Source organism: Amblyomma americanum, chromosome 2 (genome assembly GCF_052857255.1).
Source record: "Amblyomma americanum isolate KBUSLIRL-KWMA chromosome 2, ASM5285725v1, whole genome shotgun sequence".
NCBI classification, from domain to species: Eukaryota; Metazoa; Arthropoda; class Arachnida; order Ixodida; family Ixodidae; genus Amblyomma; species Amblyomma americanum.
Window position 1 is genome coordinate 51152480 of NC_135498.1, and position 11401 is coordinate 51163880.

At 49.8% G+C, this 11401-nt stretch overlaps 2 non-coding genes across 2 annotated transcripts; both read right to left on the reverse strand.

Annotated features, from left to right (window-relative positions):
- Positions 1–6448: 6448 nt before the first annotated feature.
- Positions 6449–6571, reverse strand: LOC144122276 (U5 spliceosomal RNA). The gene has a single exon (XR_013312881.1). It is a non-coding gene; the product is annotated as a U5 spliceosomal RNA (small nuclear RNA).
- A 4482-nt stretch (positions 6572–11053) lies between these two features.
- LOC144122278 (U5 spliceosomal RNA) lies at positions 11054–11176 on the reverse strand. Its single transcript, XR_013312883.1, has one exon. It is a non-coding gene; the product is annotated as a U5 spliceosomal RNA (small nuclear RNA).
- Between the last annotated feature and the right edge of the window lie 225 nt (positions 11177–11401).

Below are 11401 nucleotides of genomic sequence, written 5' to 3' on the forward strand. Positions count from 1 at the left end.
CATGTTCCCTTAATCCTTTGTGGCGCTTACCCGCCGCCGCGGTGGCTCAGTGGTTAAGGCGCTCTGCTACTGAACCGGAGGACCACGGTCCAATCATGGCCGCCGCAGTGGCCGCGTTTCAGTTTACATGAAGCACGATGTCAGTGCACATTATATAAAGATCCCCAGGTGGTTGGAGCCCTCCACTATGGCACCTCTTTCTTCCTTTCTTCTTTCAGTTCCTCCTTAATCCAATTCCTTTACGGCGCGGTTCAGGTGTCCGCGCCGAGATGTGACAGATACTGCACCATTTTCTTTACCAAAAAAACAATTTTTAATTTTCAAACTCACCCGCCGCGGTGGCTCAGTGGTTAGCGCGCTCGACTACTGATCCGGAGTACCCGGGTATCGAACCCGACCGCGGCGGCCAACGCATAGGCGCCCGGGTGCTGTGGGATGTCAGTTTAAGATCCGCAGGTGGTCGAAATTATTCCGGGGCACCTCTTTCTTTCTCAGGTGTTCCCGATATATAAGACATAATGCGCCATTTCCTTTCCCAAAAAAACCAATTATTATTATTATTATCAGCTGTGCAATGCCAGAGCGCATTAAATATCCTCAAGATGTGGTCTAACTTAATTCAGAGAACCCGCTAAGCCGTGCCCTGTAGCCTACATGTACCGCTTTGGGACTTCAAGCTAGTTAAGCCCCACAACAACAATAATAATAATTGGTTTTTGGGGAAAGGAAATGGTGCAGTATCTGTCTCATATATCTTTGGTCACCTGAACTGCGCCATAAGGGGAGGGATAAGGAGGGAGTGAAAGAAAAAACGAAGAAAGGTGTCGTAGTGGAGGACTCCGGAATAATTTCGACCACCTGGGGATCTTTAACGTGCACTGACATCGCACAGCACACGGGCCCCTTAGCGAAACTCAGCCGCCGCGGTCGGGTTCGAACCCGGGAACTCCGGATCAGCAGTCGAGCGCCCTAACCACTGAACCACCGCGGCGAGTAAAAGCCCCACAACAACCAGCTAACTTTCTGGCCCACAAAAAAATAAATAAAAAGAAACGGGTAGTTCCAGTGACTGGTTGCGCTTCCAGCAGATGGCGCCACTGCAGTCAGCGGGCAAGTGACTCAGCGGGCCAACGTTGCAGTGGGCCATGGAGCGGGCAGTGCTGCACTGCGCGAAGCAGGTCCCGCAGCCGAGAGAGGATGCCACCCTCACTGAAGCACTGGGCTTCATGAAGTGGAGCTTGAAATGGGCACTGCAATCACCAAGGCGCGCCTACGACACTGCTGGTGGACTCAAGCCAGGCGCAGGTCCTTATAAGGACCTCAGTCATCGCTTCTCACATTTACAACCATCTGGAACGAAATGACTTCTTCTTTTCAAATCAGCATGGTTTTAGGAAAGGCTACTCATGTGATACCCAGATATTTGAATTTACTACTGACCTGCATTTCAACATGGATGATAACCAGCAAACAGATTGCATTTTTTTAGATTTCTCAAAAGCATTTGACAGAGTTGCACATGGCCGGCTTTTTACAAAATTATCTACCCTTTCCCTTGATTCCCTCACATTATCTTGGCTTCGAAACTTTCTCTCATTACGTCAGCAATTCACAGTTGTCAACGGCTCTTCCTCATCCCTATGTGACGTAACCTCAGGCGTACCACAGGGAAGCGTACTTGGACCCTTACTTTTTCTAATCTACATTAACGACCTTCCCACTAACATTTCATCCCGTTTACGCCTTTTCGCAGACGACTGTGTTGTTTACCGTAAGATCGCTTCTGAGACTGACCACCTGACCCTTCAAAATGACCTTGACACTATTGTTGATTGGTGTCAAAACTGGCAAATGATTCTTAACCCTAATAAATGTAAATCAATGACTTTTAGCCGCAAGCATGTTGTTTCTAACTTCATATACTCTATAAATAATACCTCTCTATCTAGGGTTACGTCGTACAAATACCTTGGAATTCAGTTCACACCAAATCTTTCATGGTCTTCTCATATTTCTGCAGTCTGCAACAAAGCGTCGAGGACATTAGATTTCATACGCCGGAACCTTCGAAACTCACCTAGCTCCGTTCGAAAACTTGCATATTTTACATTTGTTCGCCCACAGCTGGAATTTATCTCACCTATATGGTCTCCCCATCAAAAATATCTCATAGATATGCTCGAGTCCATTCAAAGCAGAGCTACCCGGTACATTTTTAGCAATTATAGTCCCCTCGCAAGTGTATCCCAGCTTAAATACCTTAATGACATACAGATACTTGAAATTCGTCGCTCCATTTCACTTCTGTGTTTATTTCATAAATATGTTCACACCCGTCCTTCGTTGTTACCTCTGGCATCACCTTTCCGCTCTTCACAACGCTTACACAATCAACTCAGCTTCAACCGGATATATGGGAAGACCCTGTCGTTTAATTCCTCTGCATTACCTAGAGCAATAAAACTCTGGAATGATCTTCCTGACAACATAATCTCTTTCATTGATCCTGGTGAGTTTAAAAAACATCTATGTATACATTTATTGCCATAGTGTTGTTCGAAATGTACAACAGTTTCATTTGTTCTTAACGTTGTTTCGTGTCTGATGTTATTTTAACTCGGTTTTGTATAAATTTCGTGTTCCTTTCTTGTATTTGACTTGTACCGCGTTCTTGCACCGATATTATGGTTTTTTTTTTTTCCATCTGCATGTACATCTGTATTTGCCCCCCTCACCCAATGCTCTTCGGGGCCTGTGAGGTACTAATAAATAAATAAATAAATAAATAAATAAATAAATAAATAAATAAATAAACTGAGAGGCTTTGGTGACTGTGTGTGTGTGTGTAGGGGGGGGGGGACGCAGTGCGTCTTTGTCTTTATTTGTTTTGTTTTCCCTTGAGTTTTTTTTTTTCGGCGGGTCACCACAACGTGTGCACCCATTTTCCAGAGTTGCCAACATGGACATTATCGTCATCGAGTGCTCCATGAGATAGACTGTGGTGCTGACGCAGCTACGACCACCTGGGGATCTTTAACGTGCACTGACATCGCACAGCACACGGGCGCCTTAGCGTTTCGCCTGCATCGAAACGCGGCCGCCGCAGTCGGGTTCGAACCCGGGTACTCCGGATCAGTAGCCGAGCATCCTAACCACTGAGCCACCGCGGCGGGTACAGCAGTAGAGTCATTGGATGCATTTTCCAGTGACTACCCCGCAACGGTCATGTGTGCGTATCGGTGAATTGAAAAAAAAATGAAAATTCGCTTTCTGAGGAAAGGACGCAGTAACTGTCTCACATATCACGGTGTACGCCCAAACCGCGCCGTAAGGGAAGGAATAAAGGAAGGTACGAAAGAAGAAAGAGGCGCTGGAATGGAGATGCGCCTGGTTTGATTCCAGCTTTGGTCGATAGGTGGCGCAAGCGCCGCGTACCGCAACCATCAGTCAATCGCAATAAGAAAACCAGACGTATGCAGGACACCACTTGGTGCAGTATTTTTTGGGAATCTCCCTCCGTCATTTTCAACCGGACCACCAGTACTCAGGCCTGAGAGCCGTGAACCCGCCGGCACACTATACCTAGCTATGTCTCAGGCGCTTTCAGGCGGCGTCGCGCCGAACGAGCGATGACATTCCGTGGACCCCTTAGCAACGCTGCAACACACTGTCGCGTCCCACTCTTAAAGACGAAGCTTAATCGTCCTCAAATTTTATTGCGAAAGCAATACTGCTCGAGGTTTCCGCTCTTGGCCGTCGTCCCGGAGAATCCACCATTGACATTTAGCGTGACCTATGTGTGACGTCATACCAGCTGTGGAAAAGCAGGGCCCCAACTCGGCTCGTCGCGATCGTCCCAGCGAATTCTCCATGCTGCAGCTGCGCGTCGCTGCCGCGAGGGGCGCTCGCTGTACGTGACACGTCCTCTATCACCGCTGCTGTTCATGTTTTATATGATAAGTATGGAAAGAAGGCTACAAGGAAGCAATCTAGTTTATGATCTGTCATACATATTAGGCGGAAATGTTGTTGAGCAACGACTACCGGGTTTAATGTATGCGGACGATATTGTGCTGTTAGCAGATAGCCAGGAAGATTTGCAAACTTTGGTGAATTGCTGTGGAGACGAAGGAGACAGTCTAGGTTTCAGTTTTAGCGCAACTAAGTCAGGTGTGATTGTTTTCAACGGCACAACTGATCAGGAGCTTACAATACAAGGCCATGAAATACCCCGAGTGGCCGAATACAAATATCTCGGGGTATGGGTAAACAACGGGCATATATATGTACACGGAAAAGCACGAACAGTCTCTCATAGCAAAAGGGCGAAGAGATGCCAGGATAATGAAACATAGGGCATTGTGGGGGTACAACAGGTATGAAGTCCTCAGAGGTATTTGGAAAGGATAAAAGTCCTCAGAGGTATTTGGAAAGGAATAATGGTGCCGGGGCTTACTTTCGGGAATGCGGTTCTATGCTTAAGGGCTGCAGTTCAGTCGCGATTAGAAGTAAATCAGAGAACTGTCGGAAGATTAGCACTAGGTGCCCTCGGGAAAATTACAAACGAGGCAGTACAGGGGGATATGGGCTGGGCAACGTTCGAAGCACGGGAAGGTCAGAATAAAATACTATACGAAGAACGCCTGAGGAAATTGGATGATAACAGGTGGGCAGCTAAGGTGTTTAAACACCTGTACAGAAAAAGCATTGACACACAATGGCGGAAACGAACTAGAAAGCTGGCCAGTAGGTTTGCCAGAGACAAGGAAGGAGAAAGAAAGGGCATTAAACGACAGGTTAAAAACGTCGAAGGTAAAAATTGGATAGATTCAATGGAAAAGAAGCATAGTGTAGAACTATATCGATGCTGGAAAAGGCAGATCAGGAAGGAAACGTTTTGTGATAACTCAAGAGGCAGTGCCCTCCTCTTTGAAGCTAGGTCAGGGTGTCTTAGAACGCGCAGCTACAGAAAAAAAAATTAACGAAGAAGATGACACATGTGCTGTGTGTGGTAAATCTGAAGAAACAAATAAAACACCTCATCCTAAAATGCGATGGTATCCATCCTGATGTCGATGCAGGCACAGTCACTCTTCCTGAGGCCTTAGGGTTGAGAGATAACAATAGTCATGTAAATAAATCTGCGGTGGAAATTAGCAAAAAGTGATTGGAGGATTCGTGGCACAAAAGCAGAGAGGTGACATAAGTTTTAAAGTGCAGGAAGACGTTTTTTTTTAAAGGAAATGGCGAATTGTATTAACAACTTACAGCAGAGTAAACAAAAATAAAGGAAAAAAACTGAGCATAGTGGCAACAACCACTGCCCTGTTTCAAAGGGGACGCTCCAACCTTCCATCCATCCATCGTCATGCCAGCTGTGGAAAAGCGGCCCTCCAAATCGGCTCGTCGCAGTCGTCCCAGCGAATCCTCCACGGTATCTCGGATGATGTGTATAAGGTGAAGCTGCAACGATGTGCTGCAGCTAAGAAGCGGCGGCGTGCGGAAGAAACGGATGAAGAGCGGGGACAACGTTTAGCTAAACGGCGTGCATATTGTAGTCGTTATGGAGAGCGCGAAAGAGACGCAGCAACGACAGAACGAAGCGAGCAAGAGACAACGCGCTCAAGAGACGCCAGAAGAACGCGCCGCAAGACTCGAGAAGCGTCGTAACGCAGATGCGGCTAGAAGAAGTGACACCTCCCTTAGTGACTCTTCAACTGCGGAAGAGATCGCTTTGAATTCTCTAGAGCGTCGGAATGAGAAGCTGCGTAGACGACGTACCGAAGAAACGAAGCTTTCGCAATTCGACTTGGGTTAACCAGAGCTAAACCACAGACATTTTTTTTGTAGCGTGAGTTGCACTGGCCGATGTTGAGCTGTCTCGCGTAGTCTTGGAGAGCCGTGCTGCGCATGCGCGAGGAGCAGTGACGTCACACGGCGCACAGCTGGCGCGCCTCGCCGGTCTGCGCATTCCAGAGGAGTGACTTCATAGCCACGGCCACGGAGCAAGTCAAGTCTGACGCTGCGCCGGAGCCGCTTGATAGCGCCTCTCATTTTGTGCACATGCGCAGTGGGGGTATACATATAGCGGGGGGGGGGGGGGGGTTGCTGGTGTGGTATAGCCATGGAGGAGAGCGAAATTGCTGCTCAGCGTAGCTCACGCTATGTATGTCCTGGCATAGCCGAGCTAAGCCACTGTTAATTTTTTAGTCCGAAAGTGTTATATGTACCTCTGTACAGCTCTCGCGTGACAGCAGCAGACCATGAGACAGTGGCGCGCATATACCGTTACTTTTTAGCGAATAAAGATGAACCCAAAGCGTGCGTTTCCTACCTGGCGTCTTCGGGAAAGAGACGGCACAATTACTCTGCTTGAAACGCACCGCGAGGGTAGGAAACGGTGAGTTGGACAGAGTGACTGGTTCTATTTTTGGATTAGAGAATTAGGCCTCGCCCAAACGGGCAAGGCCTCTCAAAAATTCGCCTATAAGCTCATTGGAGTGCCTCTCCCCACGGTAATCTTTAGTAAAAGGCGAAAGATTAGTACGTACATGAGGTGAGGCATGAGCGTCGAAATCAAAACGGGCGCCTAGCAGACCCCATTATCGACGAGGTGCCAATGTATGCCAGTAACTTCATTGAATCGAACAAACCCATCGGAGGAATACTGCGCGACCCGGTTGAGGTCTTGCAAAGTCTGATTTTTTTGTCCTGTGTAGCACAAAAGTTCTACTGAGAATTTGTTTTCACCTGTTCTTTCGTTTGATGAAATTCGTTTCGGCTTGCGCATTCTTACTGCGATTGACTGATGGTTGCGGTACGCGGCGCTTGCGCCACCTATCGAACAAAGCGGGCATCAAACCAGGCGCATCTACACTACGGCACCTCTTTCTCCCTTTCTTCTTTCGTTCCTTCCTTTATCCCTTCCCTTACGGCGCGGTTCGGGTGCCCACCGTGATATGTGAGACAGTTACTGCGTCCTTTCCTCAGAAAACGAATTTTCAATTTATTTTTTTTCCAATTCCCTGACACGCACACATGACCGTTGCGGGGTAGTCACTGGAAAATGCATCCAATGACTCTACTGCTGTACCCGCCGCGGTGGCTCAGTGGTTACATATCTCTATCGAAAGAACAACGAACTACCTGGAGAAAGCTCCAGGCCCGCACATTCCCTTCACCGGCTTTGTTAGCCCTTATCCACCCAGGCCAATACAGACCCGAATGCTCTCTTTGTGGGGGAACCGAGAGCCAACTTTGACCACATTTTGTATCTCTGTCGAGAATTCCAACCACCATCTCGCTGGAACCTCACGGACAAAGAGGGTCGGGAGATCGCGGTCTCCAGCTCCGAACCAGCCTCACAAATGCGGCTGGTAGAGTGCGCTGGAGAGGTCGCCGCACCTCATGGACTGTTGGCCACCACCAGGGATCAAGAGCCAGACCAACCCTAGGCAGTGACTCATCCATAAGGCTCATCACTAAAGTTTTCACCTACCTACCTACCTCAGTGGTTAAGGTGCCCTGCTACTGATACGGAGTACCCGGGTTCGAACCCGATCACAGTGGCCGCGTTTCGATGGAGGCGAAACGCTAAGGCGCCCGTGTGCTGTGCGATGTCAGTGCACGTTAAAGATCCCCAGGTAGATCGAAATTATTCCGGAGCACTCCAATACGGCGCCTGTTTCTTCCTGTCTTCTCTTAGTCCCTTCTTTATCCCTTCCCATACAGCGCGGTTAAGGTGTCCGCCGATATGTGAGACAGATACTGCGCCATTTCCTTCCACAAAAAACCAATTTATTTATAATTTTCAAACGCAAAACGCGCCCGTGAGCTGCGCGGTGGCCGATATTTATCCCGAGACCTCCACTACGCCGCCTATTTCTTCATTCACTCCCTCCTGTATCCGTTGGGCGCGGTCCGGGCGTCCACCGAGATATGTGAGACAGTTACTGCGTCATTTCTTTTCCTCAAAACCAATTTTCATTTTCAACGCAAAAGCCCGCGCCCGTGTGCTGTGCGATGTCACAGCGCATTAAATATCCACAAGATGTGGTCTAACTTAATTCGGAGCCCCCACTAAGCCGTTCCCTGTAGCCCACATGTGCCGCTCTGGACGTTAAGCTAGTTAAGCCCCACAACAACCAGCTAACTTTGTGGCGCACAAAAAAAAGAAACGGGCAGTTCCAGGGACTGGTTCCGCTTCCAGCAGATGGGGCCACTGTAGTCAGCGGGCATTATAGAGTGACTCTCAGCAGGCCAACGTTGCAGCGGGCCATGAAGCGGGCAGTGCTGCACTGCGCGAAGCAGGTCCCGCAGCCGAGGGAGGGCCCCACCCTCGCTGAAGCACTGGGCTTCATGAAAGCGGAGCTTGAAATGGGCACTGCAATCACCAAGGCGCGCCTGCGACACTGCTGGTGGACTCAAGCCAGGCGCAGGTCCTTATAAGGACCTAAGTCATCCAAACTAAGAGGCTTTGGTGACTGTGTGTGTGTGTGTGGGGGGGGGGGGGCGCAGTGCGTCTTTGATTTGTTTTATTTTCCCTCGAGCTTTTTTTTTGGCGGGTCACCACAACGCGCACACACGTTTTCCAAAGAGTTGCCAACATGGAATTGTGGTCATCGAATGCTCTATGAGATAGACCGCGGTGCTGACGCAGCTAGCTCTCGTACAAGTCCCCGAGAAGCGGTCCAATTCTAATAATCAAGCTCTCTTCTTCCCTGCAGGTTAATTCTGCGTGAAAAATTCTGAGGGCAGTTAAGTCTGCTCACGTGGAGGAATGCGAAACCATGTGTTGTCATGGCAGCCGCGTTGGTTCGCTACCACCGACTTTACTCATTGTATCAGTTTCTTTCCTTAATTAACCACCTTAATTAATTACATTTACTCTGAATACATCGTCCTTTTCAAGTCACGCATTTTGACTTATCAGATTTGGCGCTTCCCGTCCAGCACATAAAGGAGAAAGAAGAAAGAGGTTCGGTTAGGCGTCTCACAGGTCCGTTTTGGGGTGTTTCACCTAGGACTTCACACCATTTTAAAAAATAGGCTTTTTGAGTTAATAATAATAATAATAATAATAATAATAATAATAATAATAATAATAATAATAATATTAATAATAATAATAATAATAATAATAAATGGTATTGGGGGAAATGAAATGGCGCAGTATCTCCCATATATCGGCGGACACTACATCCATCCATCGTCATGCCAGCTGTGGAAAAGCGGTACCCCCAACTCGGCTCGTCGCCATCGTCCCAGCGAATCCTCCACGCGCCGCTGCCGTGGGGGAGGCGCTCGCTCTACGTGACGTCATGCCAGCTGTGGCCCCCCCTACTCGGCTCGTCGCAGTCGTCACATGCAGCGAATCCTCCACGGTATGTCGGATGATGTGTATAAGGTGAAGCTGCAACGATGTGCTGCAGCTAAGAAGCGGCGGCGTGCGGAAGAAACGGATGAAGAGCGGAAACAACGTTTAGCTAAACGGCGTGCATTTGTAGTCGTTATGGGGAGAGCGAAAGAGACGCAACAGCGACAGAACGAAGCGAGCAAGAGACAACGCGCTCAAGATACGCCAGAAGAACGCGCCGCAAGACTCGAGAAGCGTCGTAGCGTAGATGCGGCTAGAAGAAGTGACACCTCCCTTAGTGACTCTTCAACTGCGGAAGAGACCGCTTTGAATTCTCGAGAGCGTCGGAATAAGACGCTGCGTAGACGACGTGCCGAAGAAACGAAGCTTTCGCAATTCGACTTGGGGGGTTAACCAGAGCTAAACCACAGACAATTTTTTTGTAGCGTGAGCTGCACTGGCCGATGTTGAGCTGTCTCGCGTAGTCTTGGAGAGCCGTGCTGCGCATGCGCGAGGAGCAGTGACGTCACACGGCGCACAGCTGGCGCGTCGGAGCCACCGCCGCCGCGCGCGCCTCGCCGGTCCGCGCATTCCAGAGGAGTGACTTCGAAGCCGCGGCCACGGAGCAAGTCAAGTCTGACGCTGCGCCGGAGCCGCTTGATAGCGCCTCTCGTTTTGTGCGCATGCGCAGTGGGGGTATACATATAGGGGGGGGGGGGGGGTTGCTGGTGTGGTGTAGCCATGGAGAAGGAGAGCGAAATTGCTGCTCAGCGTAGCTCGCGCTACGTATGTCCTGGCATAGCCGAGCTAAGCCACTGCTAATTTTTATGCGTTGCATATTGCAATCACTCAGTTCAGCCTTTGGGCGCGGCCGGGCAGCCACCAAACACGTGACGTGACGTCACGACAGCCGGAGGAAAAGCTGGGCCCCAACTCGCGCGCGGCCGCAGCCACCACCTGACTCCCGCTCCTCCCGCTAGGGGCGCTGCGCCGGCGCGTGACGTCACGGAGGAAAAGCTGGGCCCCAACTCGCGCGGTCGCGCGCGGCCACAGCCACCACCTGACTCCCGCTCCTCCCGCTAGGGGCGCTGCGCCGGCGCGTGACTTCACGGAGGAAAAGCTGGGCCCCAACTGGCGCGGTCGCAGCCACCACCTGACTCCAGCTCCTCCCGCTAGGGGCGCTGCGCTATGACAGACGTCACGGCATATGTATAAAAGAGCTGCGCTCCTTCGCCGGGACAGTCTTATACCCCTGTCACACGGGCATTTCGAGGGCCCTCGAACCGATAGTCTATCGACTCAAAGGCGATCGAGCGCTGCTACACGGGCAGTTTCAATGGCGATCGAGTCAATAGCCTATCGAGTCAACGGGGCAGCACGGAACTCCATCGAGATATGCAACGCATTCTTGGCTTAACCAAGCTAAGCCTGGCCATTCTTTTTTAGTCCGAAAGTGTTATATGTACCGCTGTACAGCAGCAGACCATGAGACAGTGGCGCGCATATACCGTTACTTTTTGGCGAATAAAGATGAACCCAGTGTGTGCGTTTCCTACCTCCCGAAATTTATATGTTCGATACGCGACGCCAGTGTTGGGCAAAGAGACGGCGCAATTACTCTGCTTGAAACGCACCGCGAGGGTAGGAAACGGTGAGCTGGACAGATAGACTGGTTCTATTTTTGGATTAGAGAATTAGGCCTCGCCCAAACGGGCAAGGCCTCTCAAAATTCGCTTATAAGCTCATTGGAGTGCCTCTCCCCACGGTAATCTTTAGTAAAAGGCGAAAGATTAGTACGTACATGAGGTGAGGCATGAGCGTTGAAATCAAAACGGGCGCCTAGCAGACCCCATTATCGACGAGGTGCCAATGTATGCCAGTAACTTCATTGAATCGAACAAACCCATCGGAGGAATACTGCGCGACCCGGTTGAGGTCTTGCAAAGTCTGATTTTTTTGTCTTGTGTAGCACAGAAGTTCTACTGAGAATTTGTTTTCACCCGTTCTTTCGTTTGATGAAATTCGTTTCGGCTTGCGCATTCTTAT